The sequence below is a fragment of the Myotis lucifugus genome, unplaced genomic scaffold (assembly GCF_000147115.1).
Source record: "Myotis lucifugus unplaced genomic scaffold, Myoluc2.0 scaffold_439, whole genome shotgun sequence".
Taxonomy (NCBI): Eukaryota; Metazoa; Chordata; class Mammalia; order Chiroptera; family Vespertilionidae; genus Myotis; species Myotis lucifugus.
Window position 1 is genome coordinate 731288 of NW_005871487.1, and position 7069 is coordinate 738356.

At 39.0% G+C, this 7069-nt stretch overlaps 1 pseudogene; it reads left to right on the forward strand.

Moving 5' to 3' along the window:
- The first annotated feature begins 1546 nt into the window (after positions 1-1546).
- Positions 1547-1999, forward strand: LOC102440956 (annotated as a pseudogene).
- The last annotated feature ends 5070 nt before the right edge of the window (positions 2000-7069 follow it).

Sequence of the window (7069 nt, forward strand, 5' to 3'; positions counted from 1 at the left end):
AAATTTCCATGATTAAACTTTTAAAAGGTGTAAATGCATAATTTATTTGTTTTTCTTATTTTGTTTCATTTCATTACCATAGTCATGACTATGCAACCTATGAATGCTAACCAGCCATGTGTTATGGAGATAGTCCTCTCAGTTTCTTAAAAGCCAGTTTATTTATGTAATGAGTTAGAGATGTGCAGTTTCTGTATATGCTATACAGAACTAGGGACATTTGTGGTCAGTGGAAGGAAAGTATGCTAGGCCTGTTTATCCAACTATATGCTGCAGGCTAAGTGACATGTTTGGAAATTGTATTGGTACTAATAATAACAATATTAATATTAACAATAGCATGTGCTTGCTTCATGAATTCTGAGTAATCTGTGCCATATTCATAGATAGCTTGGCTTCCCTGGTAATTTTTGTCATGGTACTAAGCAGAAGAGACTAATTCCAAAATTTCAGCATATTTGGCCTATAAAGGAAATAAAAAGCATTATTTCAAATGTTCTTTGTACTAGTGATAGCTATGTTATTGGATATATTCTAAAATCATTGTGAAAAATAATATCATAGTTGTTGTCCAACTTGTGTTGGATAAAATATTTGTATTACTATATAAATCCCCAAAAGTAAAAATGGAAAAAAATAGTTGACAATAGCATTCAATGAGCACAAAATCTCAAGAATAAATTACCCACGTATTAGTTGATAATCAGTATTATCTCGATGTGATTTAATCAATAATTCTAAAATACTCACCTTTGACCAGGCACTTTGCTAGGACCTGGGGATATGTAGATTGATCAGTATTAAAATGTTAAGGGTCCAAAATAAATAGAAAAGGTACATACAAACTCAGCTGTTTATAAATTGTATGAGCTATGAAAGGTATCAACAACATCAACAACAACAAAAAATGATAAAAGACCTAAGGAGAAAGGAAGGCTTGTTATTTTGCCCATGAAGATGGAGATGAAAACAAAGAAAGTAGTCCCTGCCCCTTCCCAAGTCGAAACTACAGCAAAGGTTTTGAAGGCAAGGAAAGTGAAGAAAGGTGTCCTCAGCCATTAAAAATAAAGAATATCCACACATCACTCACCTTCCCACACAGAAGGTAATGCGACTCTGAAGGCAGCCTCAATATCCTCAGGAGACATAAGCATGACCACTATACCATCCTTAAGTTCTCTCTGACTGCCAAGTCAACCATGAAGAGGACAGAAGACAACAGCACACACGTGTTCACTGTGGATGCCAAGGCCAACAAGCACCAGATCAAACCAGCTGTGAAGAAGCTCTATGATGTTGATGTGACCAAGGTCAACACCCTAATTAGGCCTGATGAAGAGAAGAGGGCATATGTTTGGCTCCAGACTATGATCAACAGAATTGGGATCATCTAAACTGAGTCCAGATGCCAGATGGCTATTTCTAAATATAAAATTTTATGACCTTTCCCCCCCCTCCCTCGTTTGCTCCACCCGAAGTGGTGTGCGTACTCCTAGTAGTGGTTGCGCGCTCAGTCCCCCTGTGCTACTCTCGTTGCCCTTTTAGCATGGCCGGCATTCTGTTTGAGGATATTTTTCATGTGAAAGACATTGACCCAGAGGGCAAGAAGTTTGACCGAGTGTCCCCACTGCATTGTGAGAGTGAATCTTTCAAGATGGACCTTATCTTTGATGTAAACATTCAGATTTACCCTGTAGATTTGGGTGACAAGTTCCAGGTGGTCATAGCCAGTACCTTGTAGGAAGATGGTACCTTGGATGATGGTGAATATAACCCCACAGATGATAGACCTTCCAGGGTTGACCAATTTGAGTATGTAATGTATGGAAAAGTGTACAGGATTGAGGGAGGCGAGACTTCTACTGAAGCAGCAACACGTCTCTCTGCCCACGTGTCCTATGAGGCCCTGCTCATGAGGCTGCAGGGTGATGCCAACAACCTGCATGGATTTGAAGTGGATTCCAGAGTTTATCTGCTGATGAAGAAACTGACCTTCTGAACCACCTGGGAAGCCAACCTTGCTGCTCAGTCACTCAGGTCATGGACATTTGTTCAAGTCCGAGTTGCAGTTGCTCTTGTCCTCTTTAAGAGGGGCTGGCTCTCTGTCCACTGGGGTGCTTCTCTACCTGGTCTGGACTCAATGAGAAGCTGTGAAAGACCCAGCAGGAGAGTTTAAAATGAACCAGAAGTTGTTTTTGTGTGTATGATTTTTTTAAATTAAACTTTACTTTTTTCAGAAATAAATAAATAAATATAAAATTTTACACTAAAAAAAACAACAACAAGGAAAAGAAAGGCTTTACTAAAGAGTTATCTTTTGAGTTAGGTCTTGAGGTCCTTGGCTTATATTTTTTCTTATTAAGATAGGGGAACAGAGATTCTCAGAAACAGTATTAGAAAAGACCCAGCTTATTGGTAGCAATGGAAAGTAGTTGCTGAAGTATAGGTTAGAGACTGAGTATTGGATAAAACTGAGGATGGAGTAAGTTGGGTCCTATTTTGAAAAACTGTAAATCCAATGATAAAATTATCATTAAATATCTATTAATTAGAAGTTATGGGCTGATTTTAGGAAGAGAATGGCAAGACTTACTTCCCTTTTTAAAAATATAACTTTAATTTATGAAGAAATTGATTACAAGGTAAAAGGGGAAACCTTGAAGAGTTAGCATCTGAATATAAATATGATCATGTTAGATCAGAAAATTTTAGTTTAATAAGTAGAAATGTCTGGAAGGAAATAAGAATCATTGGAGAGAACTCTGACAGGTGTTTGTTGCATTTTTCAAGGCAGAGATGATGGCAGTTTGAAAGGAATTTATAGAATATCTGCACATGGATTAGATGTGTGTCAGGGTGGTGAGTTATTAGGGTAAGAAACAAAGAATGACTTTTAAGTTTGGAATGGAAGGTCTGAGTGGATAACATGTAATATGAAAGGGAACACTGAAATATGAACAGCTTTGGGAGGGTGAAGATAGATAATTCTGAAAATCATAAACCTGAGCTACTTGTTAGTTGTCTAGACAAAAGTAGCAAGTAGATGTTTAATTGACTTTAGGTCTGATGGAGTTTATGAAACATTATGTCTGGATAAACAATCTTAGGGAGTGTGTGTGTGTGTGTGTGTGTGAGTGTAAATTACTTTTAAGATTTAGATCATAAGACTAGATGAGGCTATCTGGGGAGTACAGAAGAAAACAAAGACTGAGAACCAAACCTCAAGTCACCAAATCTTACTTCATATTTTTTATCCTTACCTGAGGATATGTTTTTATTGATTTGGAAGAGAAAGAGAAACATCAATGGGAGAGAGAAATAGCCATAGGTTGTTTCCTTTATGCGTCTCCACAGGGGATCGACCCCACAACTTAGGTAGGTACCTTGACCAGCAATTGAACCTGCAACCTTTTGGTATACCGGAAAATACTCCCACCAACTGAACTATCTGGCCAGGGTAGGCTACTGGTTTTTAGATTTTAGAGGCTGGGTAAAGGTAAAACATTAATAAAAGAAACAGATATGTTGGTGAGGTGTATAGAGAAGCTAAGAAAAGAAAGCAGACGATGAAGACAATGGCCAATGTTTTCAGATGCTGACAGTTTGGGTGAGAAAGTTTAGCAACATGAAGGTAATTGTAAACTTAAATTCAGTAGAGATTTGTAATAAAAACTAGATTGGTATGTATTGCTAGAGAAATGGGAAAGTGGAAGCTGTGAACGTAGATAACATTTTCCAGATGTTTAGATAAGATGGGTAACAGAAAAATCAGAGAGTAGCTAGAGCATACTGTTGGGGATTTACAGTGTCAATCCATAATATGCTTCCCACATAAATTCAAAATAATTTAGAGGTAGAAACAGGAGCCAAATACATGGAATAATAATTATGAAACATGGCACTATTGATTTTTGGTTGGAGGATGTGGGTAAAGTATGCTTCCAAATGGACTTGCTAAAATGCTCTGCCCCATTTCACCCACAAAATAGATTAAACTTTGCAACAGAGCTCTTGAGGAAAAGTCTTATTTCCTCTATAGGCACTCTTATCCAAACTGTTGCTTGATTCCAATAGAGGGTATGTGGGATGCATGATCTGCTTAGTCAGTAATAGATTAGATCCACCCAATCAGGAAACCAGAGCAAAGACAAGCTACCAAAAATATGACTCCTATTGAATATTTATGCCTCATCCATACTCAGCACTGAATTCCTTTACCTACTGGTTACAAATTTGGGTCATCCAAAGTTTAGTTATCCTCTTTGGAAAAAAAGAACATAAGTCTATCTTGGTTATCCTACTCTTAGGTTCCCAAAAGGGCCAGTGTAGAATCTTCCCTGAGAAAGAAAATAGCACATTAATTTATTATCAATCCCACCCTGTATCCAAAGAAGACAATTTACTTCCTGTCCTGTTATCCATCTAATATCTCCAACCATTGTCTCCAATTATATTAAGTGACATTAGCTATGTAACGTCAGCAATATACAAGTACCCTCCATTTGAGTAGCTCCTTTATTATTCTGAAGGAGGGAAAATGCATATCTGTCCTACACTACCACTGCCTCCCATTCATTCTCTGGACACGCCTTATTTTCCAGCCCAATCCATGTAAAGTCAATAGGGACAAGACTGTAGTCCCAAAAAAGCCAGGTTTATGGACCTATCTCAGAGAGAAAGACTGTACACAGGAGGAACTATGAGAAGTCTCCACAAAGGAAAAGTATTATAGGATTTGGGACAAGTGGCATTTAGGTGAAATCTAAATGAAGCAGGGTTTTGATAGGCTGAAAACAATGCAGGGCTTTGTGTAAAGGGGTTTCCACTATGAGGTCTGATTTGGAAAGTGGATCCAGAACCCTGTTTCCATGGAAACTACAAAAATTGATGCTGCTGCTCTGTATCAAAATGACTTACATACATAGGTAGTTGTGGCATGTTTTATTCTTAGTAATATGTTAGCAAACCACCAAGTTTCTCATGGTATGACTTTCAGATGACAAAGTATTTTAGTGATTAGGTGTTCAGTAGTCACTAAAGAAGGGGTTGTTTTGATGCTTTAAAGCAGCAGCATATCCTCAGTGATACATCATTTTATGTCTGAGCTGATCTTGTCTGATACCCTAGCGGCCTAGCCTAATGAATAGGAGGGCCAATTTTAACTTTCTCAGCATGTGCCAATTTTAATTTTCTTGTTACTAATTGTTTTACATGTCATGATCACTTTATTTGCCATTTTCTCAGGCTGGAATGGTCTTGCCTTATATATTCACATTTGTCACTCCTCCACCCCTAATTTTCCCAAAGTCATTGTCAGTTCAACTTTCTCATCCTACCTAAAAATTTCAACTTAAACTTATCTCCTCTGCATTACTTAGGCCTTATCACTATTTCTTTTCTTACTGCAGGAAGCAGCCTCTAAAATGACCCCCAATGATCCTCATGGCCTTGTGGAATCTTTTGTCCTTTAAGGGTGAGCAGTACTTATTGACTCACTTCTAACAACCACCCTACCCAACAAACAAATACACATGGACTTGTTAACTTACTGAAGTTAAAAAAAAAAAAAAAGGAGTGATGAAGTGGGCATAGGTGTGGCTGGAGTGGAGAACAAAAAGGATGGCTGCAGCAAATAAGGATTAAGAGGTAAACTGATTATATCCTCAAGGACCTTGTAAGGCCAACCATAGGAACTTTATCCTATGGGCAAGGAAAAGACATCAGGGAGTTATATTTCAATGAGTTAAATGACTATTCCATTTCTAGGAAGGGAACCAAAGACAACATTGCTCATGAATCAGAGGAGAAACATTAGAAATATCCTAGAAAAGATAATGGGATTAACTTTAAGCAGTCATAGTAATAATCAAACATAAAAAGGAGTAGATGGACAAAACATTTCAGGGATAAAAATCCTCATGTTTTTTTCAGAATCAGTGAATTTATTATAAAATAATATGAGAGTGAGGAACAGAGAATGATTTGGACGTATGTCCTTGGGATGCTGAATCTGGTTATAGTTTCTGTTTCAATCACAATTTACAAAACAATTTTATTTATACTGCTTTCTATTGTTTCAGCAACCTTGTGATAAATTAATATGTATTGAATAACAAATAGGGTTTACACACTACTAAAATGGCTCTGACCACTACTAAATCATTTCTTTGTGAGATGCTATACACAGTCACCTTTTTTCCCTTATGAAGTAGATGTTGACTTGTGTTCCCCTCTTTAAAGATATATATATAGGGGCCCAGTGCACAAAGATTCATGCACTGGGGGTGGGGCCCTCAGCCCTACCTGCACCCTCTCCAATCTGGGAGCCCTCAGGGGAGCCCTCTCCAATCCAGGAGTTTCTGTCTTTGCAATCATATGAGTGAATTGTCTGAACCCCAACTCATTTTGGTTTGTTGCTCACAGAATAATAGAGGCTTTTTTTTTCTTTGCTTCATTGGTGGAGATTTCCTGGAAGTTTTAGGATATCTTCCCTTTAATTTTTCCTAGACACTCTGATTTTACTTATGTCTTTCACCTTTGCTTTCCCGCCATCCCCCACCACAACAGTAACTTGCTCCAGGCTCACTTTGCTCTAGTGTCTAAGAGATCTGTCTGCCACCAGAACTATGATTCCCAGCATTCCTGGTGCTCCCTGCGCTCTGGGCTTCCGCTTCCGGTCCTGGGGTTGCCACGAAAACTACTATTCCCAGAATTCCTGATGCTCCCTGTGCTCTAGGTTTTCCCTTCCTGCTCTGTCTCCATCCCATTACCTCCCACTCTGCCAAGTCCTCCAAGCCACCAGCTCTCCCTCTCTGCTCTCCATCTGGCAGCTTGGGGAGCCAAGTTCCCCAAGCCGCTCCACTCTCTGCTGGCTCTCCCGCTCTGCTCTCCGCTCCAGCGGCTTGGGAGAGCAACTGAGGGAGCCACGTGCCCCCAAGCTGCCGGCTCTCCCGCTCTGCTCTTTGTTGGGTTAATTTGCATACTCACCCCTGATTGGCTGGTGAGTGTAGCGGAGGGATGGTCAATTTACATGTTACTCTTTTATTATATAGGACTGTCTTTGATTCTC